Source organism: Danio rerio, chromosome 11 (assembly GCF_049306965.1).
Source record: "Danio rerio strain Tuebingen ecotype United States chromosome 11, GRCz12tu, whole genome shotgun sequence".
NCBI classification, from domain to species: domain Eukaryota; kingdom Metazoa; phylum Chordata; class Actinopteri; order Cypriniformes; family Danionidae; genus Danio; species Danio rerio.
In genome coordinates this window covers 45,978,818-46,003,180 of record NC_133186.1, presented here as the reverse complement: position 1 = coordinate 46,003,180, position 24,363 = coordinate 45,978,818, and the positions used below count along the sequence as shown (strand labels likewise).

General features: G+C 34.7%; 1 protein-coding gene across 13 annotated transcripts in view; it reads left to right on the top strand.

Annotated features, from left to right (window-relative positions):
- Positions 1 to 24,363, top strand: part of tmem63bb (transmembrane protein 63Bb) — a 476,742-nt gene that overhangs the window by 369,208 nt on the left and 83,171 nt on the right. For 11 of the 13 annotated variants that reach the window (XR_012386858.1, XR_012386857.1, XR_012386856.1 and 8 more), the window contains exon 1: positions 5,993 to 6,272. The exons of the other annotated variants lie outside the window; for them this stretch is intronic. The gene's annotated coding sequence lies outside the window, so the exon portion shown is untranslated. Of the gene's footprint in view, positions 1 to 5,992; positions 6,273 to 24,363 lie in introns of those variants that run through there. 13 annotated transcript variants of the gene reach the window in all.

Here is a 24,363-nt window from a genome sequence, read left to right as displayed (position 1 = left end):
TAAACTATCTTATTTTTTAGTTCAACCAAAAAATCACCCGTTTGAGGATGAACACGTGAGTAAATGTAAATATTTAGGTGAACTATCTCTTTAATTCCTCCTTTCTATTTCCATTTTCATCGCGTTATATTTCATTTTTGTGCTAAATACTCTATTTCAAGTTATCAGACGTTATATGCAATCTTTATTTTGTGTATTTGTTAATGTTCTAAGCATTATTTTGTAGCTAAATGTGTGGTGAAATGATGAAATTCACTGCAAACTCGTCTCTTTGTTTTCATCACAAATGCATATTTTTGTAATCAGCCCACTGTGATTTCTCTGGTGATTAAAGAGCAAATAAAGCTTCGGTGTATTTGTTCTGGATCTCCAGCGTGTGTTTGTGTGTGTGAAAGAGTGTGTTTGATGGCGTCCGGGCTGTAAGAGTTTTACGAGAGCTGTAAAGTGCGTCCGGAAGCAGTCGCTCACCTTGACTTTGAATGTGAAAAGCGACTAGCGTTTAACATCCTCCGTAAAGACGCCGTACACGCTGATCTGAGAACAGACATGCACAAAACAATCGGATAAACAAATGTCTGGATTACCGGTTTTCAACATTTTTATAACTATCTTTTTTGTTTCATTTCAAACCTGATTACATTTTGTTTTTAAATGTTGTTAACTATTGACGTAGTGGTTTTTCTTCTTACTATGGAAGTCAATGGTTACTTGTTTTCAGCATGTTTCAACTATCTTTTTTTGTGTTTAAAAGAAGAAAGTCAAATCTCTCGTCTTTTTTCAAACCTGTTTAAATGTGTTATTTTTTATGTTGTTTGCACTGACTTTGTTTTTTTGTCTTGCTATGGAAGCCAGTGGTGACCGGTTTTCAGCATTTTTCCGTCTTTGTGTTTTATTTCGAACCCATTTACATTTTTTTTAAACATTAACTATTGGCGTACTGTTTTTTTCTTACTATGAAAGGCAATGGTTACCAGTTTTCAAAAAATTTTAAATATATTTTTGCGTTTAACAAAAGAAAATAAAATCTCTTTTTCTTAACTTTTTTCAAACCTGTTTACATTTCTTTTATTGTATAACCATTTAACTTAGTGTTTTTTTTCTCACTATTGAAGTCAATAGTTACCGGTTTTCAACATTTCTCTAACTATCTTTTTTTAATTCAAACCAGTTAAATTGAGCCCGTTTAAATTTTTTTAATGTTGTAAACCATTAATGTTTTTTTTTTATTTAGTTTTTTTTTTTTACTATGGAAGTCAATGGTTACCGGTTTTCAACATTTTTCTAACTATCTGTTTTGTGTTTAACAAAAAAATCAAGTCTCTCTCTTTTTTCTCAGCTTTTTTTAAACCTGTTTACATTTATTTTATGATTATTTTTTATGTTGTAAACCCTTGACTTAGTGTTTTTTCTTTCTCACTATTGAAGTCAATAGTTACCAGTTTTTAACATTTCTCTAACTATCTTTTTTATTTTAAACCATTTAAATTATATTTTTTATTATATTTTTCATATTGTAAACCATTGACTGTTTTTTTCTTGCTATGAAAGTCAATGGTTACCGGTTTTCAACATTTTTCTAACTATCTTTTTGTGTTTTACAGAAAAAAGTTTTTTTTTTCTCAACTCTTTTCAAACCTGTTTACATTTCTTTTATTGTTGTAACCCATTAACTTAGTGTTTTTTTTTTCTCACTATTAAAGTCAATAGTTACCGGTTTTCAACATTTCTCTAACTATCTTTTTTTATTTCAAACCAGTTAAATTGAGCCCGTTTAAATTTTTTTAATGTTGTAAACCTTTAACTTAGTGGTTTTTTTTTATTTATGTATTTTTTTTACTATGGAAGTCAATGGTTACCGGTTTTCAACATTTTTCTAACTATCTGTTTTGTGTTTAACAAAAAAATCAAGTCTCTCTTTTTTCTCAGCTTTTTTCAAAGCTGTTTACATTTATTTTATGATTATTTTTTATGTTGTAAACCATTGACTTAGTGTTTTTTTTTTCTTTCTCACTATTGAAGTCAATAGTTACCAGTTTTTAACATTTCTCTAACTATCTTTTTTATTTCAAACCATTTAAATTATTTTTTTAAATTATATTTTTCATGTTGTAAACCATTGACTGTTTTTTTCTTACTATGAAAGTCAATGGTTACCGGTTTTCAACATTTTTCTAACTATCTTTTTGTGTTTTACAGAAGAAAATAAAACATTTTTCTTAACTTTTTCCAAACCTGTTTACATTTCTTTTATTGTTGTAACCCATTAACTTAGTGGGTTTTTTTTTGTTTGTTTTTTTTTACTATGGAAGTCAATGTTTACCGGTTTTCAACATTTGTCTATCTTTTTTTTGTTTAACAGAAGAAAGTCAAATTTCTCTTTTTCTCAGCTTTTTCAAACCTGTATATATTTATTTATTATTTTTTTTTATGTTGTAAACCATTCACTTAGTGTTTTTTTCCTTACTATGGAAGTCAATGGTTACCGGTTTTCAACATTTTTCTAACTCTGTTTTTTTGTGTTTCTATAATCATTCCATAATTCTTCTTCTATAATCACTGAATATGTACATAAAGACATGAGTACAGGTATTCTTGGTCTGTATACACAACACTAAATATGTAAACCAATGTCTGTCTGTCTGTCCATCCATCTATTTCTCTGTCTGTCTGCCTGTATGTCTGTCTGTAAATCTATCCATCCATGTATTTCTGTCTGTCTCTGTCTGTCTGTCCATCCATCTATTTCTCTGTCTGTCTGTATGTCTTTCCATCTATTCATCCATGTATTTCTCTCTGTCTGTATGTCCGTCGGTCTGTATGTATATATGTATATGTATATATATATATATATATATATATATATATATATATATATATATATATATATATATATATATATATATATATATATATATATATATATATATATWTATATATATATATATATATATATATATATATATATATATATATATATATATTTATATATATATATATATATATATATATATATATATATATATATATATATATATATATATTTATTTATATATATATATATATATATATATATATATATATATATATATATATATATATTTATATATATATTTATATATATATATATATTTATATATATATATATATATATATATATATATATATATATATATATATATATATATATATATATATATATATATATATATATATTTATTTATTTATTTATTTATTTATTTTTTTTTTGCTGGTTTCACTGCATTTATCTCTTATTAAAAATTAAGAAGTTGAGATATTCTTATTTAATTATGCATTAAAATGGGGGGATTCACATGTAAATTTTACTGTATAATTTTATTTGAATATATTGCAAACGATTTGCATAATGTGATTAAATTGATAAAGAACACATTATTTGTGAATTACAAGTATTAATAATATTGGAATTAATTAAACTTTTTTGACATTTTAATTTGTGATTGTTGAAAGTGTATGACAGAAATCAGACAGAGATGTTGAGCGCCTCAGTGTGCAGCTTTCAGATGTAAAAAGTGATCAGTGTTTGATGCAGTAATGAATATTTGACTAAATATATTTTTAGTTTGATGACACTGATTTAAATAAATGTGCATTTTGAGCATTTGCAGTTTTATTATTATATACATTTCAATATAAAAATATATACTTTATTTGATATTTTTTAATGCTTTTTATAGCATTGTTTGTTTTGTGTAAATTTTGGACTCAAATGTATTATAAAATCTAAATAACTCTTTATTACATATATAAAAAACACATTTATTTTGTCCAGCTAAACTTTTTTTGCGTCAAGAGAAAATAAAATGTAGAAGGTGAATTTATTTTTATTTATAATAAATCTGACTTTATTTAGTAAACTAATAAATCATATATAACTCATTATCACACATATTTTGTGCCTAAAAGTTTGCCCTGCGTATGATGAACCTGCAGTTTCACTGTCGGCCAGCAGAGGTCAGACAGTACTTGCAGTAATTGTACTGAATATTATTCATATTATTTATCAAATTACCTATTATATTGTACATTATTAACGTCTACCCGTATTCCAATCCTAAACCAAACATTTACAGTAATGTAAAAATATTTATTATTTTTGTACAGTGTATTTAAGTAGTAGGGGACATATTAAATTATTCATTAGGTCTAACTAAATACTCGTTTGTGTGTGTAATATACGCTATAGCAGGGGTGGCCAACCCTGTTCCTGGAGAGCCACCTTCCTGCAGATTTCAGTTGCAACCCATATCAAACACACCTGCCTGTAATTATCACGTGGTGTTCAGGTCCTAATTAATTGGTTCAGGTGGGTTTGATATGGGTAGCAATTGAAATCTGCAGGAAGGTGGCTCTCCAGGAACAGGGTTGGCCACCCCTGCGCTATAGGCTAAAATATATACATAATAAATACACACAAAATGTATATATTATTTACATAAAGATTTAATTCGAATCCTGTTGTCCAGTTAAATTCACTGTGGAGTGTTTAATATGAATATTATTTATGGAGTTATACAATATATAACAACTATTAAACATGAGGCGTTTCACTTGACCAATCAAATGACGAGACTGCGATTCCTCTGTTTACCGGCAGATATCAGTGTGAGATCACATTTCTTAGGTTTTACTCACGCCATGATCTTAAAGACACATTTCCTTTCATTATTAGATCCTGTACAATATTTGTCAGACTCGTTTATTTTGTGCATTTTAGCTCCTGCGTGTGTTAAAGAAATTCAATTTGATGGCCTTCCAGTTTTTGCGGTGCAGATTAAATCAAATATTGTAATTAGTTTTAAGAGACATTGCTTAAATGTTAATGATATTAATTATTATTATGTTTTTGATGCAGAAATTTGTGGATTTTCATGTATTTATTTATTTTAATATTTATTTATTGTTTTATTTATAGATTTATTTACTCGTTTATTTGTTCATTTGCATATTTATTTTTTTATGCAGAAATTTATGGATTTATTTATTTATTTGTTCATTTATTTGCATATTAATTTAATTATTGTTTTATTTATGGATTTTTTTACTCGTTTATTTGTTTATTTGCATATTTCTTTATTGTTTTTTTATGCAGGAGTTTGTGGATTTATTTACTCATTCATCTATTTATTTGCATGTTTATTTATTTATTGTTTTATTTATGTATGAATTTATGGATTTATTTAATTATTAATTTATTTATTTGCGTATTTATTTATTTATTGTTTTATTTATGCAGAAATTTGTGGATTTATTTACTTATTAATTAATTAATTTATTTGCATATTTATTGATTTGTTGTTTTATTTATGTATGAATTTATGGATTTATTTACTTATTAATTAATTTACTTGCATATTTATTTATTTATTGTTTTATTTATGCAGGAATCTGTGAATTTATTTACTTATTGATTTATTTTTTTGCATTTTATTTATTTTTTATTGTTTTATTTATGCAGGATTTTATGGATTTTTTAGTGTTTTATTTATTTCCATATTTATATAGATTTTTTAATTGTTTTATTTATGTAGGAATTTGTGGATTTACCCATTTATTTATTTATTTGCACATTTTTAATTATTGTTTTATTTATTCAGGAATTTGTGGATTTACTCATTTATTTATTTATTTGCACATTTATTTATTTATTGCATTATTTATACAGGAATATGTTTCGTCCTCCATATATGATTTTATATGAATAAAGCAAAAACAATCAACCATAATTATATACTATTATCATTTTTTAAATGTATCTAATTTTTTATTCTCATAATCAGTACAAGAAAAAAAACGTAATGAGAAGTATCGAGTCTTTTATTTTGTATAACTCAACCACCTGTCAGACTTTTGCTCTGAAAAGTAGCCATGGGGGCAGCCATTTTGGCAGCGCTCCCTCACACTCCTCCGCTTCACACAGCTGAATATATTAAGCCTCCAATAAGCGGTATTTATATTCGTGCGGCGTTCCGTCCTCGTCCTTCTCCGTCCGCGATTTTTCCACCAAAAAAACAACCAACACAACCCGCACCCGTGTCAAAAAATAAACATATAACTAACAAACCTGAAGAGAAGTGCAGCCTCAGACGAGACGCGCGCGTTTTTATTCTGATGAGGATATTATTGAGCTCGCTTGTGTCGCGGTGGATTTGGAAACGGATTTATCCTATTTAGGATCGTGTCACTGGAGCAAAGGAATACAACAGAGACAGCAAATCCCTTCGGATTGACAGGTAAAACCGCACATTATTTCCATTGCGTTCATTTTGGGAACATTTCTATGTGGCGCAGTGATTCTGCCATTCGCCATTCATTCGCGTTCGTCCCCACGACGCCTGTTTTACAGTCTGTTTTTGATCTTTTTTACGACTTTAATTAATAAGTGCGACTGTATTGTGTAATTCACAATCCCCAGCAGCTGAAAAACAACTTCTCTATTGTGTTTACATCGCATTTTAATATCTTTGTCAGTGGAAATGTACAGTAGAGGCTTCACAATATTGTTATCGTGTAATTATTAATTACAAATTATTTTATTATGAATGATAAATTATAATTAAGCCTATTATAAACGTAATATTAGCATTGTTGTATTAAACAGTTTAGATTTAGGACAGTTTTGATGAATGGTTTTGATCTATAAATATTGACTAGTATTTTGTGTAGGCTTCAGTGAATCTGCCAATATGATTTGGTCAGGAACGCCCAGTTAACTTATGATTGATTAAATATCTAATTATGTGTCCTCTATATTCATGTGTTTCCTATTTTTTATCACTTACTATTTTAGCATTTATTATTTAACGTTGTTTCAAAGCGAGTCGTAATTATTTGGGGATTATTTTGCATACAGCATCAATAACACGAGAAGCGGTGACCGCAATCCTGCTTATGGAAAGTCAAATATAGGACATATTCAGCAAAACCTCGGTGAACTTCATGATGAGAGCAGTGGATGCTTTATGAAGATGAACTCGAGTCTGGCTGCAACAGATGCTTTAGTTTCTGAACACCTGCTTGTGTAACACTTGAGTTTTGTATTTAATTTTTTACATTTGTATTTAGGATACTGTAATCGCGTATTCTCATGCATACACAATATCATGTTCTGTGTGTTTTTATGTAATATTTATTTGTATATTTATTTATTTATTTATTGGGCAGTTTTCTAATAATTAATAAGTTTAAGCTTTTCAACTTATTTTTTCTCCTCATTATATCAACATTAAAAAAAAAATCATTTTAAATTGTATTAAATCTAAAAGCCCAGTATAGTATTTTGTTATAAGCAAAGTGCATTACATTTTATTCATTTATTTATTTATTTATTTATTCACTTATTTATTTATAGGGCAGTTTTCTAATAATAAGTTTAAGCTTTTCAACTTAATTTTCTCATTATTTCAACATTTAAATAAATTATTATTTTAAATTGTATTAAATGTAAAAGACAAATATAATATATTGTTTTAAGCTAAGTGCATTAAATTTTATATTTATTTGTTTGTTAATTTATATTTAGGGCAGTTTTCTAATAATTTATTATTTAAAGATTTTCAGCTTAATTTTTTTCTCCTAATTATTTAACCATTTAAATAAATCATCATTTTAAATTGTAATAAATGTAAAAGCCAAGGATTGTATTTTTTAAGCTGTATTAAATTTTAACTATTTATTTATTTATAGAACAGTTTTCTAATAAACAATACATTTAAGCTATTCAAATTATTTTTTCCTCAATATTTCAACATTTAAATTATCATTTAAAATGTATTAAATCTAAAAGCCAAGTATATCATTTTGTTACTAGCGAAGTGCATTGCATTTTATATTTTTATTTATTTATTTATAGGGCAGATTGCTTATAAGTTTAAGCTTTTCAACTTAATTTTGTCCTCATTATTTCAACATTTAAATAAATTATAATTTTAAATTCTATTAAATGTAAAAGGCAAATATAAAGTTTTGTTATAAGCTAAGTGCATTTTATTTTGTATTTATTTATTTGTTTGTTTATTTTTTATTTATTGGGCAGTTTTGTAATAATTAATCATTTTAAGATTGTCAGCTTTATTTTTACTCCTATTTAAACATTTAAATAAATTATCATTTTAAATTGTATTAAATGTAAAAGCCAAGTATAGTATTTTGTTAAGCTAAGTGCATAAATTTGTAACTATTATTTATTTATTTTTTATATGACAGTTTTCTACTAAACAATAAAATGTTTATGCTTTTCAAAAAAAAATCTCAATATTTTAACATTTAAATAAATTATAATTTTAAATGTTATTAAATCTAAATAAAAGCCAAGTATAGTATTCTGCTATAAGCTAAGTGCATTAAATTTAATTAATTAATTTATTTATTTATTTATAGGGTAGTTTTTTATTTTATTTATAAGTTTAAGCTGTTCAACTTATTTTTTTCCTCATTATTTCAACATTTAAATAAATTATATTTTTCAATTGTATTAAATGTAAAAGCAAAATATAGTATTTTGTTAGGTGCAATAAATTTTATTTATTTGTTTATTTGTTTGTTTATTTATTGGGCAGCTTTCTGACAATTAATACGTTTAAGCTGTTCAACTTAAGTTATTCTTCTCATTGTTAATCATTTAAATAAATTAAAATTTTAAATTGCATTAAAGCTAAATGTAGTATTTGCTATAAGCTAAGTGCATTACATTATATATACACACCAAATTAAAAATTGTAAAGTCTGTTTTTATTGACATTTTTTTAATGCTATTTGAATTGGAGTGTTGATTTGTTTTTGTGTGTGTTATGATTTTGAGGTTTAATAATTTTTCATATCATGGATCTCCCACAGTGACAGATTCTTATTATTGTAGATTCTTACGGTTGTAAGTTTTATTTTGTAGTATTAATGTATACTATTGTCAAATTAACTCATGTTTACTTCTGTTTTGTATTTGTGAATAAGACACTTGTACATAGAGGTAAAGGTTTTATATTCGCACATTCATTTGGTGACAACTTCTGATACAGTCCAAATATTGTTTACCATGCTACTTTGAATATTCCGTCTGAAATCACATGTAAATATGACATCCTTGGCACTATTTATTTAATTATGAACAATGTTGTACTTTGATAGTCGTTAACTGCTAACATGATTTTACCATTTAGAATTTCCAAATAATACTTTTCTGAAGTTATATTATTAAGGAGAACGTCCGAATGTGGGAACTTAAAACCAACTTCACCTCAATCACATGTTCCACCTTAACTGGAAATGATTTGATGTACTTGCATCAAAACCTGGACTTAAAAGTTAGAAGTTGTGGGTTGAAAACCCCATTTGGACAATTGAAGACCTTCACTCATTACAGGTTCTGCTAATGGTGGGTTTATTTAAATCATTGTTGCTCTTTAGTGCAATTTTATCTCTAACTAGTCTTGAAATGCACATTTGATTCAGTTTGTCGCTTTGCAAACAAATGCTGGATCTTTATAATTGGCTGTAAATTGAGCAAAATAAGCATGCCAGTTTCTACAGTCAGGCGTTGTAGCACATGCTGGTTTTCTCTCTCAGGTGTTCATTTAGACACAGGTTATGAAGGTGTCATGTTCAATCAGCTTCAGCGGTTGTTCAACACAGACTGTAAACAAGGCCTTGTGACCTGACTAGTGCAAACCCAGTTTTTAATAAGTCTACGCAGAAACACAGTGGATTTGCGGTCTGTTTGTTTGATGGATGCTGCTGGGCGTGACAGGCCAACACTGACTCAACCAATGGCCTTTTTTAGTATTAATTTAGCCATTTTTGTGACGCAACAAGGCCTCGGTTTAAATGTCAGACCTTTAAACCAAGTCTTTTTCATTTGAATTTTTTTATTTTTGTACTTATGTAAAATGCATAGTATGTTGTGTGTGTGTGTGTGTGTGTGTGTGTGTGTGTGTGTGTGTGTGTGTGTGTGTGTGTGTGTGTGTGTGTGTGTGTGTGTGTGTGTGTGTGTGTGTGTGTGTGTGTGTGTGTGTGTGTGTGTGTGTGTGTGTGTGTGTGTGTGTTTTAAATAAATCTTTTACCATAATTTATTGGTGTAATAATTTTAAAATAAATACAGTACTGAGCAGAACTCTTATAGGCCACTTGTTTCATCAACCAATACAAAAATGGATTTAAATCAGTTTTCTCTATCATTTGGTTTGTGTCTGTCAGTTAATTTGCTAGTGTCTTGGAAATGCTAAAGTGTCTTGTTAAAGTGTCTTGGAAACACCAAAGTGTCTTGTTGAACTGTCTTGAAAATTTTAGAATGCCTTGTTGAACTGACTTGAAGACACTGGAGTGTCTTGGAGATGCTGAAGTGTCATGGAGATGCTAAAGTGTCTTGTTGAAGAGTCTTGGAAATGCTAAAGTGTCTTGTTGAAGAGTCTTGGAAATGCTAAAGTGTCTTGTTGAAGAGTCTTGGAAATGCTAAAGTGTCTTGTTGAAGTGTCTTGGAGACACTGAAGTGTTTTGAAGTGTCTTTGAGATGCTGAAGTGTCTCAGAGATGCTGAAAAATCTTGGAGATCCTGAATTATCTTTGATTCACTGAAGTGTCTTGGAGATGCTGAAGTGCCTTGTTAAAGTGTCTTGGAAACGCTAAAGTGTCTTGTTAAAATGTCTTAGAAATGCTAAGGTGTCTTGGAAACACTAAAGTGTCTTATTAAAGTGTCTTGAAGACTCTAGAGTGTCTCATTCAAGTGACTTGAAGACACTGTAGTGTCTTGGAGATGCTTAAGTGTCCTGGAGATGCTAAAGTGTCTTGTTGAAGTGTCTTGGAAATGCTAAAGTGTCTTGTTGAAGTGTCTTGGAGACACTGAAGTGTGTTGAAGTGTCTTGGAGACTGAACGCTGAATTATCTTTGATACTACAAAGTTTCTTTGAGATGCTGAAGTGTCTCAGAGATGCTGAAATGTCTTGGAGACGCTGAATTCTCTTTGATACACTGAAGTGTCTTGGAGATGCTGAAGTCCCTTGGTAAAGTGTCTTGGAAATGCTAAAGTGTCTTGTTAAAATGTCTTGGAAATGCTAAAGTGTCTTAGAAACACTAAAGTGTCTTGTTGAACTGTCTTGAAGACTCTAGAATGTCTTGTTTAAGTGACTTGAAGACACTGGAGTGTCTTGGAGATGCTGAAGTGTCCTGGAGATGCTAAAGTGTCTTGATAAAGTGTCTTGGAAATGAAAGTGTCTTGTTGAAGTGTCTTGGAGATGCTGAAGTGTGTTGAAATGTCTCTGAGAGGCTGAAGCGTCTCAGAGATACTGAAATGTCTTGAAGACACTGAATTATCTTTGATACACTGAAGTGTCTTGGAGATGCTGAAGTGCCTTGAAGATATTGAACTGTCTTTGAGGTTTCTTGAAAATGCTGAAGTATCTTGGAGATTCTGAAGTGTCTTGTCTTGAAGCCTTTTAGAGATGCTTTATTTTCATGAAGTTACTTGTAGATGTTGAAGTGTCTTGAAGATGCTGAAGTGTCTTGAAGTGTCTTGTCTTGGAGATGTTGAATTGTCTTGGCAAGGTTGAAATGTCTTGAAGTGACTTGAGATGCTGAAGAGTCTTGGAGACACTGAAGTGTGTTGAAGTGTCTTTGAGATGCTGAAGTGTCTTTAAGATGCTGAAGTGTCTCAGAGATGCTGAAATGCCTTGGAGACGCCGAATTATCTTTGATACACCGAAGTGTCTTGGAGATGCTGAAGTGCCTTGGAGATGTTGAAGTGTCTTGAAAACGCTTAAGTGTCTCTGAGATTCTGAAGTGTCTTGTCTTAAAATCTCTTAGAAATGCTTTATTTTCTTGAAGTTACTTGGAGATGTTGAAGTGTCTTGAAGATGCTGAAGTCTCTTATTTTGGAGATGTTGAATTGTCTTGAAGTGTCTTGGGGAGGTTGAAATGTCTTGAAGTGACTTGAGATGTTGCAGTGTCTTGAGGATAGAGATTTTTGGAGATGCTGAAGTGTATCAGATGTTAAATATGTGTCTTTAAAAGTGTCTCAGATGTTGAAGTGTCTTGACTTGGAGAAATTTAAGTGAAATCGAAGATGATGAAGTGTCTTAAGGTGTTGCCACAGTTCTTTTGGATATATTTCTTGGACTTTGTTTCTGCACAGAGTAGATATATTGAAGAATGTTAGTAGGTGATAGAGTCTCTAGACTCTTTTTTTACAAAGTCAAAGTCCATATTATTTTTAGTTAAACATGCCTCAGAGCTTTACCCACAGCTGTCACCATGCTAGGTTGTTTTGAGGGTTTTTCAGCATGGATCTGAGGTGTTCTGGGTGCTTTCCAGGGCACTGCTGTTTAAAGAAGGGAATCTCCAAGCCTCTGAGTTTCTACTCTGGTAGATCCTCTGAAAGTGACCCATAAATCACTTAACACTTTCAGCATTTTGATTTGTCAATTTGTGTTTGTGCATCCAAACCTGCTGGTGAGGAGTTCATGATAAATGCTCATTCCGTCAGTGTTCAGATGCGTCTCTATCTCCCTGTAGATCTGCTCTGGCCGTGTCTGTGGGACAGTGGAGGGTCTGCAGGAGTGAGATAAGCATGTTGCCGTCACATGATACCGACAGTCGTGTCTGTCAGCTACAGCTCCACTCACAACTGATCTACAGTCAGTCAGAGACGCACTCACTGCTGCGTCATGCTGGATGCATGTTGTTTACAGCAGCGCTTGTCCTGACCCAAAAACACACACAGACAAACAGCAGGCAACAGCAATGCTGAGAGCAAACACAAAGCCAATGACAAAAAGCAGCATGCAAATCAGTCAACCTTATGTTGAGCAAAATGAACATCATGTAAGTGTTGCATTGATTTGCATTGTTAGCTTCTGTCATTGTGTCTTAGGGTGCTTTCACATCTGTAGTTCGCTTCATTTGGTCCGGATCAAGGGTAATAAATGAGACATTGTTGCATCTTCTGCCGTCTTCACACCACACTGCTGGCTTTGGTCCGAACCAGTTGAAACGAACCAAAATGCAGTCATCTGACAAAATCCACATCTCTCATTGGCCAGATGTTGTTGAACATATTTCCTAAACTGCTTATTGATTGGTCAGAATTCTCATGCGGGAAAATGCCAGTGAACTCCCGCAGGTAAACAAAACCTTTTACTCTGGAGGGACGACTGCGCTGGCTGATTGTATCCCTGCTTTAGGCAAACTATACATTACGAGAATGAAGCGCGGCCGCGGCTGGAAAACAGTGTTTAATGCATCGCTCGTCACTTCAGGAGGAGACGTGAATTAATTTAGCTAAACATGGTCATCTTGCGGAAATATTACCAACGATCCATCATGTAATGTTTTCCTCTCTCTCTCTCTCTCTGTTGGTAAAGCGCTGTCAACAAATATTTATCCTCCATATCCCATAATGCAACGCACATCGGCCTACGGCAGCTGAATTAGTCGAAAGCGCACAGTACTTTTTGCGGTTGGACCTGGTACGGATCATATTTTCACCACAAACGAACCGCTTCAGGGTTCGTTTGAAAGCGTACCGAGACTACCTCTTCAAGCAGGTCTCGTTACGCTTATTTGGTCCGCTTTTGGTGCGCACTTGAGTACGATTGCTGCATTCACACCTGCCCAAACGAACCGCACCAAAAGGGGAAACGAACTCTAGTGCGATTCAATCGAACTAAACAAGGCAGGTGTAAAAGCACCCTGAGTTAAGCATTTTGCTAGGCCTGTTTATAATTACAATACATTTAGATTAATGTACTTCGGCGTTACTCCATAATGGCGCTGTTATGCCTGTCCATTTGGTAATATCTTCCTCTAATGCCGTCAACCTCTGACACACAAATAAAGTAAAGAAAAACTATTGCACTGTTATCTGCAAGACTTTTAATCACAGTATTACATTCTATTGATGGCTTAATCTTTTTCTCCCTTTTTTAGATTTCTGATCAAGTATTGTCACATTTATTAATGTACTGAATCATCTGGTTTTCGTTGAGCAGGTGTATTATTCATTAATATTAATGAACTATTTTTAATAGTTTGAGTCAGTGCTATGGCTTTAGTAATCTCATCTGCTTCATCTTGAATGTTTGTTTATTAAATATTAATGATGCCATTAGCTTTAAAAAGACTGATGTCAAGTTTATTTATAATGTTTTCCCCTTGTTTTCATATTTATGCATTTAGGCTGATGATTTTAACCAAGCAAGGTGACCTTTGGCTCTAAAATAACCAAACTGTATATTGTAAAAATCTGTGTAAATTAGTAGAATGTATTAATGTTAGTGATTTTAGCTGTGCTTTTGCATCTGCTTGGCTCTTTTTTGTATTTGCTAGACGAGCTCTGCATGCGTTTACGTCAGAGATGTGAAAATCGAGTTGCTGTTTTGGTCTGAGCTATTTTTATTTTCATTTTGCCTTTCATATTCTCTTGATATATGCGAGTTATGACACATCGACTGGTGCTTCGGGAATTTTGTTAAGCTTTGTTAAGTGACACGGCATCATTTCATTTTCCAGCGAGACGCAGAGATGCATGTCTCATTAACACTCTGTTTAGTAGCAGTATTTAAAAGCCTGATGTAATGTAACCATCAAATGGATATTTGGGAATCATGCTGGATAAATAAAAGCAAACCAGAACACAGGTTCTACTCTTCAATACAGTGGTAACTTTACAAATTTCATCAGTGCAGATTTACAGTACAACTTTAAAGTCTGATTTAAGTCTCACTGTTAATCTTGTGCAAAAGCATGCACAATGACACTATTTAAATACTTCATTTCCTTATACAGTCTACATGCTTCTATACACTCAATTTAAGTTCTGCTTAATAGCATAAGCATTTTAAGTTCATGTAACTTGTCTTTACAGGACTAAAAATACATGACTAAACAGGAGTGTGTTTCCCAAACAATGACAACTCGTGGCTGAACTATCACAGTACGAGGCCTGGTTTGGGAATGAAGGATGGTATCAGTAGGGTTTCCCAAAATCATAACTGTGTACGTTATACAGAATTTTAGTTTCCATATTTATACTTGAAATACATAAGTGCCTTTAAACTTTAAAGGTCCCCTGCTAGGAATCATCCTATTTGGGGGTCCCTGAGATTAAATAAGTTTAAAAACCCTCCTGTAGACTATCGAAAAATAAATAGCTTAAAGGGGCTAATCATTTTGACCTTAAAACTGTTATTAAAATTTTTTTAAAAACTGCTTTTATTTTAGCCAAAATACTTTTCAGAAGAAAAAATATTATCAGACATACTCTGAAAATTTCCTTGCTTTGTTAAACATCATTTGGGAAATATTTTAAAAAGAAAATTTAAAGGGGGGTTAATAATTCTGATTTCAACTGTATTTGGAAACACAAGTTTGCGACGCAGTTTGCGAATGTTTATTGTAAAAATGAATTTGCGGAAACACTAAATCAATGAACTATAGCTGCGTCCCAAATGGCACACTATACACTATGCACTCATGCACTATGTACTTATGCACTTACACACTCAACAGGATAGTATATGTATGTAGTGTCGTCCCAAATGGTACACTAATGTGTTTTTACTAAGCGGAAATTCAAGCCGTTTCCCTGATGACGTTTGACGGTCGCCAAATCAGTGAAATAAACGACCGAATTATCAAATAATACCTGCCATGAGTATTGCCGCATTCACCATCGGGAGGCGCTAAAATCACTCTAGTAGGAGAATTTTGCTTTCACCAACCAAAATAAATAAAGTTATTCAACATGTGCGTCCGATAGCTCCGCCCCTTCCGCTACGTAAGCAAACCTGCGGTCGTTGAGTGCGTGAAGTGTTCATCATTACACACTTCATTTTAGCGGCTGAATGAGTGCATCATCCGGGTAATTAAAGCGCACTTATTATCTTTAGAGTTTCCAGTGTGAACACACTACTTACACTATTTATACTACAAAATGGCGTAGAATAGTGCATAAGTATGTGATTTGGGACGCAGCTCAGGTTTGTTATGACGAAACTTGCAACCTTAGTTGGCTAACAATGCTTTTCGGAAACGCACCCCAGAACAGCTCCTGACTGATCATCACGGCTTTAAAGCGCTCCAGTGTCCCTGTATCTGTGGTTAGACTCAGTAAACAGCGGTGAGTTTGGTGAACTGATGACCTTCACGACCAATCACAGTCCTTTCTGTTGAGCATGTGAACACTGGCAAATCAGCACTGTTTAACGCCCCATTCACACGGGGCGTTAGCATCAACGCTTCCCATTCACTTTGAATGGATGACGTCAGGTGTTGCCGAACTGCATTGTGGATCCGTCTGCGCCGCTTCAGAGGCGTTGCTCGCTGCAGAAGTTGGGACTAGCTCAACTTTTCAAGCGCCGATGGAAGCGTCAGCCAGTCAGATCGATGTATGCAAATACACCAGCTAGACAGTGGCCTATTGCTGACGGAATTTGATTGGCTGATGCTGCTATGACGATCACTTCAGCCCTAACTTCAGACACGCCTTCAGTCAAGCGTTGACGCTGAAGCCCCGTGTGAATGGGGCATAAGAACACACTCAACAGCGCTCAAATTTTAGATACGTCTTTAAAATTTCAGTACCGGTCGGTACCAAATTCTAGTATGGTGACAACTAATTCAAAGTTCACTATACATTTCACGAGTTCACCCTGTTGCTAAGCATTAAACTCATGCCGTTGACGTCACTCTGGCCTGGTTTATGAGGACATTGCTGACTTCATGACAGAAACTCCCAGATCAGCAGTTCTGTATGAGGAATTGCGTCTCCTCAGGGATTTCTCCTTCTCGCAGGCATCCAGACGGTCAGCCCAGGTCACAGTCATCCTCAACACACATATTTAACCTGATGTCTGTCCGCACACATGCCTGTGATAAACTGCGAGAAGCTTCAGGATATTGATAATGCAATAAAAAGCACTCGCCATCATGTGGTTTTGGCAGGCCGCGGGGAAAGTGTTTCCTGCTCCCAGAAGGAGGATGAGCCATTTAATGCACGGAGAGAGTGAAAGAGCTTTAATGAAATGTTTTTCATTTAACTTCATTACTTTAATGCATCGGCACCACAGCCAAGAGATGATGGTTTAGATTTCATACAGACCATGTGATGCTGGATAACTGGATTGAACGTGTCTTTAATAAGTGCACCGGTGCTGGACATTACTGTATGATTTAATTACTGTGAGGACAACGGTCTAGTTTAGATCAAATGCCATATTACTGTGGTGAAATGTATTTTTAACAGGGTTTGACATTAAAGGGCACCTATGGTGAAAAATCTACTTTTCAAGCTGTTTGGACAGACGTGTGTATATATAAGCTGCGTCCCAAATGGCACACTATACACTATGCACTCATGCACTATGTACTTATGCACTTACACACTCAACAGGATAGTACATGTATGTAGTGTTGTCCCAAATGGAGCACTAATGTTTTTTTACTAAGCGGAAATTCAAACCGTTTCCCTGATGACGTTTGACGGTCGCCAAATCAGTGAAATAAACAACTGAATTATTAAATAATACATGCCGTGAGTGTTGCCGCATTCACCATCGGGAGGCGCTATAATCACTCTCGTAGGAGAATTTTGCTTTCACCATCCAAAATAAATAAAGTTATCCAACTTGTGCGCCTGATAGCTCCGCCCCTTCCGCTACGTGAGCAAACATGCGGTTGTTGAGTGCGTGAAGTGTCCATCATTACACACTTCATTTTAGCGGCTGAATGAGTGCATCATCCGGGTAATTAAAGCGCACTTATTATCTTTAGAGTTTTCAGTGTGAACACACTACTTACACTATTATACTACAAAATGGCGTAGCATAGTGCATAAGTATGCGATTTGGGACGCAGCTATAGTGTATAGAACGTCATATTGGGGTGATGTAAACACACACAGTCCTTTTATTTCAATTTAACAACATAAAAACAGTGGACCAATTGGAGCGGTCTTTACGTAGGATAGCGGTCCCCCCGCCCACCAATATTGATTGACAGCCTCGCGTCACGATCATATCCTCAGTTTGTTGTTTCACATCCGCCATTTTCAGCGTGCGAGTCAAAGCGATGTCACTAAAGGAACACCCGTGCTCTATTTTTTGATGAAAGGCTCATTGGGCTCAACACAAGATCAATATTCTCTCACATTATCGCTCTAATCGGAATTATTGCTTGTACCTTTTGCGCGGCGCAGTGCATTTCGGAGTTCTGGGCGTGGGTTTCTGTTGGGGTGCATGCAGCGAAGCTTCGGGTTGGCAGCTCGACGGCCGTGACGCTGTTGTGTTTGCCCTGGTGGAGCCCTGTTTTTGTTGTTCTGGAATGCGTGGCGCGACGATTCGGGATACTTCATGTGTCTGCCGCGCCACTGAGAGTGTCTGGTGTGCCGTGTCGTGGCGCATTCGATGCCTCCGTCAAAGTTAATTCAGTGTGTGTGGTTATCGGTGTACAAGCTCGGCACTTGTACACCGAGACTATATAAACTATACAAAGACACGAATGATTTTGTACTCTCTGCTTGGTCTGTGTCCGAGTCGTACATGTACGGCTGAATGCTGATCCTAGCTTAGATTAGCTTCTCTCTCTCTGTCTGTCTGCCTGTCTGTGGCAAACGCAGAGTGGGTGAGCTTTTGGCTCCGCCCCCTTGTTACGTTGGGTGGGAAGCCGAAACTAAAGCAGGTCGCACACCAGAAGCGACGCTCGGTGGCGCGCCGCGCAGCGCCACGTATTTTAGAATTCTAATTATAGGTTTCTATCAGGATACACACACCGGCGCCGCAAGTCGGCGGCTGTCGGCGGCGCCCGGCGACGGCTCAGGACGCAGTTCATTTTTCAGCCGCGCCACAGAGCGCCATCTGATTAGTTTCATGTTAAATATCATTCGAATGTGCGCGTCTGGTGTGCGATACTTTAATCTGTCATGTACGCGCCGTGTCGCGGCGCCGAGCGGCGCTTCTGGTGTGCGACCTGCTTAATTTTCTTGTGAAGCGGCACACCCCTAAAACAGCAAACTGTGTACACTCCCACAACATGACACTTTTTAACACATTATAATAAAAACATCTGAACTGTGTGTTGAACTGAACCTGAACTGGCACACTCAGAACAACCATAATAACTAATAATAAATCATAAAAAAGAGGTAAACTATGTGCCCTTTAACACCCGCCAAATGCAGGTAGATTTTAGCTCTGGCGGGTAAGACAGCCGCTCCCAACCAGAAAAAGTGGCTAGTGGAAATAATTTTCAAATTCTTGTTTTCTTAAAGCTGGGTCCGACAATAAAAATGGCCCAGAGTTCGTACAAATGTGATCGTAGAATTAAGAAGCAGCACGACTGGGAAACATCCACACACACATTCACACACACACTCATACACTACGGACAATTTAGCCTACCCAATTCACCTGTACCGCATGTGTTTGGACTGTGGGGGAAACCATAGCACCCGGAGGAAACCCACGCAAACACAGGGTGAACATGCAAACTCCACACAGAAACGCCAACTGAGCCGAGGCTCGACCCAGCGAGCTTCTTGCTGTGAGGCGACAGCTCTACCTACTGCGCCACTACCTACACGCACATGTGATGTATTATAATTTATTTATTTAATGTCTTTATGACACGGAGTTCAATATTGTGATTTCTGAATGTCTTCACCTATCCCGAAGCTAAACCCAACCTGCTGATTGTAAAAGGCCTCAGCCGACTCCGTCAGTCCGTCATCACAGAGCTTCAGTATTATTATTCTTCTTTTATTATTCTTTCCAGAACTGTCTTAAGCATCTGTCTGCACTCCCGTCTCACACCTCCAAAATCCACGCGTTCATTGCATTTCGTCTTCATCATCTTCTTCTAAGGCACAACTCATTTATTAGAGAAGAGCAAACACCACAGTGGCAGATCCCAATGCACCAATCCACACCTCTCTCAGCAATATTTGTGCAAGTTTATCAGGCAGTGGTGATTTTATTCTCTTTAGTTTCTCATTGGATGGAAGCGCTGCTTTATTCACAGATGTTTGATGCAATGTTCCAGTTTTGTGCATAAATCGAAGTCACATGTTTGGTTAGAGACACGGCTTTAATTATGGCCTGGAAGCAGGTTGTGGATGATGCTCGATGATCTACTGATAAAGCTCTTTGAGAAATGCAGAACATTTTCTTGATGTGCGTCTTCAGATCTAGACTGGACGGGTCTTTTGTCCGTCTGATGTCATTCAAGTCGGCAAAAGGGGTTTTTCCTCTGAATTAGTAAAGGCTTGTAAATGGGAAGCGTGTGGATGTTAATGCGGTTATTCTCCACATTCCTCTGTTGTTGATCTGACGTGAGGTTTATAATTGTGTTTTATTCTGAGCCATTAAAACACTGAGGGAAGATGTGAAGAAGCCTTTATAAAAGACGACCTCTTCTACCCAGTTGATCTTTCTATCTGTTCATTATTTTCGTCTTTGTCGCTTTCCTTGTTTTTCTTTTATTTTCTCTTATTTCTATCTTTTTTCTGTCATTTTCTCCTTTCTGGTCATTGCTTTTTCCTTTCTTTTTTCTGTCTTTTCTTTCTTTCTTTTTTCTTTCTTTTCTTTTTTCTATTCCTTCTCTCCTTTTCATTTTTCTTTTCCTTTGGTTTTTTTTTCTTTGTCTTTTTCTTTTTTCTGTCTTTTTTCTTTTCTTTTTGTTCTTTTAAGTTTTTTTCTTTCTTGTTCTTTTTTCTGTCATCTTCTCATTTCTGTCTCCTGCTTTGTTTTTCTTCTCTTCTCTTCTTTCTTTCTTTCTTTCTTTCTTTCTTTCTTTCTTTCTTTCTTTCTTTCTTTTTCTTTCTTTCTTTCTTTCTTTTTTCTTTCTTTTCTTTCTTTCTTTCTTTCTTTTCCTTTTTTCTATGCCATCTTTTTCCTTTAACTTTTTTATTCTTAATTTTTCTGTTTTTATTTTTTCCTTTTCTTCTATCTCTTTCTTTGTTTTCGTCTATTTTCTTTTTCTTGGTATTTCTTTCTTTTTTTACTCCTTTTTCTTTCCTTTCTTTCTTTCGATTTTCTGTCCCCCTAGTTGTTGTCTTTTTTTCCCTTTATTTTTTCTCTGTTGTTTCTCTTTTGGTTCTGGTATTCATATAGTGTCCACTTGTTAAGTCTGACATTACATGATGGAGATTTCTAGGTCCAGTCCGAGACAATTTGACTCCGCAAATGCTTTAATAACATATAAATGGCACTGTAATGCTTTCAAAAATCATGATTGCAATATGTAAATCCATGCCTAATGTCTAAAAAGTGGTCACATATTGGTGTCTGTGATGCAGCAGCTCCAGAAACTGTAGTGTACACCATGATTTTGTGAGCGATTCACTTTAATGTGTGGTGATACTACACAAATGTGGTCATAAATTATATTTTTTTCAATTCAAACAAGTAGCGACCAGGAAACAGTATTCTGTACGTCACGACTTAACAAGCAAATTAGTTCTCGTCGTTTTCTTATTGATATTTCCTTTGTAGTTATCAACTTTCTTCTCCTTTCCTTTGTTCTGCTGTAATTGTGTGTGTCTTCACGTGGATGCTGATTAAATTTGCGCTCATTAGACAAACCACAAACTCTTTGTTATCGTTCAGGTCAAGAAATTCATTACCCTGATTAACCTTCATATCAGACGCTGAGAACAATATTAATAATGTATGGCATCAAACATGATTACAATGTAATGTGCTGTAGAAATGTTGAGAACAGAATAACTCGATTACATCATTAGCCAGTTACTCATATTATAACTCAAGGATGTTTCGTTTTACCTTTTTATCAGGGATGCAGAAACATTTAAAGCTGTTATAGTTACTTGCAGGCTTCCCATTAGGGCTGTGCAATATGGACAAAATATATATTGCGATTGCGATTTTATTTGCGATTTTGGCAACTGTTTTTGCTTTTTCAAACAAGCTACATACAACAGGGCTCGAAATTGCAACTATTTTGGTCGCATATGCGCCCGAAAATTAATCTATGCGACCTCATAATATATTTGGGCGCATTAGTGCGACTGCTGATAATGGTTGTAGTGCGACCTGTTTTGATTTTTTCTAAAAACATGCTGAATCGCTCTTCCCTGCCGCTATATTGGTTCATATTAGCCGTCAATCACTCAAGGTATTCCGCTGTCAGATGACAGGGAAGGAGCTTTTATGACCACGGGAAATGCAAACGGCTGAAGAGTGAAAACTTAAAGCACACAGGTTTGCAAACCCCACCTAAAGTTGAGGCGCAGATAAGAGCGATCATGACGTGGTGAATATTGATCCGCCAGCTGAGATCAATCGAGTACGTGCTTTTCGGAGAAAGCGCTTGAATCTCGATGCGTTGCATTCACTGCGTGTTCAGCGCAAATGTCCGCTAAAAGTCAAATCTAATACTGTACATATCATCGCCAAAGAAGCCCGCCTTTACTAAGTTTACACTGAAACTGCGGCTCATAACAAACAGCGGTATTCATAAATTAACAGACTTTTTATAGCAGAAAACTTGCATTCAAGCACATTCAAGGCAGCATGATGATGACAAATGTAATTCATTGTTACTATTATTGTCATTTTCATCATCATTAATATTTTATATTTATTCGACATTCATTTTGGAATTATTGCACACAAATATCAATGTCATCACAGCATTAGTTATAGTTGTTTCTGTTTTTTGTTAGTCCTGATGTTGTTTTAAAATACAATAAATCCCTTAAAATACAATTTGCAGCGGTGCTTAATCATTTTTGGTGTGTGCTCCTAAATTTTTTCTGGTGCTCCTAAATTTTTGAAGTTGGGAGCACCGGTGCTACCAAGTAAAAAAGTTAATTTCGAGCACTGTACAATCTAAATGCATTCAGTGCAAAAGAAGTGCATTACAAAACTATTGAGTCAATAATTTTTTTTGTGCCGTTTTGACCCTTTCCCATAAGGCACGGCGCTTGCAAATGCGTGAACAATGGATACTAGTTTAGTCTGTTTGGGCTGGCTTTGATGTGTGCTTTTGTTTGTTGTCGATGGACTTTGTCGACATGCATTGATCATGCAGTTTATGACGACACTGTTTTAAGTGTTGGATCAGATTTGCAGTATTGCTCCGTTTTGTTGGAATGATCATTTCACAAGTCTTGAACATTGCCTTGCTCTGTGACACATCCTCTCTCCTGAAATGCCTCCAAAATGTCATTGAAATTCTCCTTAGCACCAAATCATTTTTATTTTGACCTGCATCCATATTTTATGTTCTTTCCTCCTGCTCGCCTATTCGGTTCTCCCACTCAAGCGTCATGCGCAGAGTGAGCTGGTTAACATAATAGCTATAATTGCCCGGTGCGCTACGTCAGCTCTGATTGGTTAACATATTAATATCATGCGCACAAGAACATATTCTGAATAAAATCTAAATAAATTAATAGATAAAAATTGCAGCCTTTTGCAATTTAGAAATTGCTTGTGCTTGAGTTGCGATTTTTATTTTTTTATTTATTTTTTTTTATTTTTATTTTTATTTTTTATTGCAATTAATTGCACTTCCCATAGGTTTGAAATATACTTGCGGTGGTAGCCGGATTGAAACACACCTTTTACCCACATCGCATAAAGGGTTAACTATATGCGATTAACAAAACATTATTTTATTTTTAATAATGGTTGTATTTATTATGACAGTGTTTTTTTTTAATGGGTTAAAGTAAAACATTTTTAGATATGTACAGTATAAACCAGTGGGAGAGGCAGTGGCGCAGTAGGTAGTGCTGTCGCCTCGCAGCAAGAAGGTCGCTGGTTCGAGCGTTTCTGTGTGGAGTTTGCATGTTCTCTCTGCCTTTGCATGGGTTTCCTCCGGGTGCTCTGGTTTCCCCCACAGTCCAAAACATGTGGTACAGGTGAATTGGGTGGGCTAAATTGTCCGTAGTGTATGAGAGTGTGTGTGAATGTGTGTGTGGATGTTTCCCAGAGATGGGTTTCGGTTGAAAGGGCATCCGCTACGTAAAAACTTGCTGGATGAGTTGGCGGTTCATTCCGCTGTGGCGACCCCGGATTAATAAAGGGACTAAGCCGATAAGAAAGTGATTGAATGAGTGAGTTGAAACCAGAAGTTTACATACACTTAAAAAAAGGAAACAACCATTTTTAAAAAATGTCTAATGGAAAAAAATCCTAGAGGAAACACAGACTTAACTCGCTTTTGCTTGATGCTTCATTTGCATCTGGTGTGAACGCACCATTACTGGTGTGACCAATGACACTGTGACTTTGTTACCTCGCTTAAAATAGTTTGACAACATTTACTTACAAAGTAAACTTAGTTTTTTTGTGTTAAGGTTTGCATGGACTTGCTTATT